Here is a 1,182-nt window from a genome sequence, read left to right on the forward strand (position 1 = left end):
CTAAGTGCACCTTAGTCTCCTCAAGGCTCTGGCTTGCACCTACAATGGCCTCAGGGAAAACCTCTGGCTGCTACTTCCTTGCACCTTGACAGCAATCTTCCTGCTGAATTAAGTTGGTTTGATTGTGAAGCTTTTTTCTTTAGGTTTCCAGTTTTGAATCATGTTTGAGAGTGAAGGAGAAGAGCAATTCTGATGTATTTTGACAGTGTTCATTCTGCTCTCCTATATAGACCATGCAGATAATTTTCTTTTTTTAAAATTTACCCTAGGCATGAAACAGCTCTGGCCGCAATCCAGGCAACAAGCCAGGATGAACAAAGGGCTTCAAGTTGGCTCTGTCCCTGACTGATATCAGAGCACCACCACCAATCAGGTGTCTTTGGCCCAGAGCCAGGGGACCATGCAGATAATTTTCTGATGTCCCCTAAAACTTTCTATTTTCTTAACATCTCTTCTGCTGTATGTGATGAATGGTTTATTATTACGGGCACAATCAGATATGTTGGGGTCTTTATAATCAGTGTTTGTGTGCACTGTCCTTATACCACCACCTAATTGTAAGGCATGCTTCTGTGACTCTTGTTTTTCAGTTATTTTTTTGACGTAGCTACCTAGTACTGCTACCATAATTTTGGAGGGTAAAAGTCCAAACTAAGGTCCTGACTGTGTCCTTTTCTTCTTTGCCAGTAGTTCTAGAGGTTCTTTGGTTCTTTGATGTGTCTTGGCTTCTAGATAATATTCTCATCTAGCAATAGCAAAATAGTATATTACATTATTGAAGGTAATATGATCTACTTACAGTTCATTAATGCCTATAGGTTTGAGGTCAGAATTTACTTGATGACAGTGAATGAGTGACTGCTTTCTAACTTAATCACATACAATTATTCCATAAAGGAAAATTTGTCTAGATTAATGTTTAACCAAAACTTAGAAACAACAATCTGGCTAATATGATACACAAATTGAACCATCACATATTGAAACTTAGTTGGCACCTACCCACCTGTATTGATAAAATACTTTATGCATTCTCAGACCCTCCAATATAAGGATCACAACTAATACAATTAGTCCCATGAAAGAAGTGTTTCCTTAAAGTTTACTAATGTATTTATGGAAAATGAGGACAACTATGTAATAATCTTTTTTCTAAACTATGGTAGCCCGATAGATTTCAAA

At 37.5% G+C, this 1,182-nt stretch overlaps 1 non-coding gene across 1 annotated transcript; it reads right to left on the reverse strand.

Annotated features, from left to right (window-relative positions):
- Window positions 1-256: 256 nt before the first annotated feature.
- Window positions 257-400, reverse strand: LOC142455901 (small nucleolar RNA SNORA48). The gene has a single exon (XR_012786011.1). It is a non-coding gene; the product is annotated as a small nucleolar RNA SNORA48 (small nucleolar RNA).
- Window positions 401-1,182: the final 782 nt, after the last annotated feature.

The sequence above is a fragment of the Tenrec ecaudatus genome, chromosome 8, assembly GCF_050624435.1.
Source record: "Tenrec ecaudatus isolate mTenEca1 chromosome 8, mTenEca1.hap1, whole genome shotgun sequence".
NCBI classification, from domain to species: domain Eukaryota; kingdom Metazoa; phylum Chordata; class Mammalia; order Afrosoricida; family Tenrecidae; genus Tenrec; species Tenrec ecaudatus.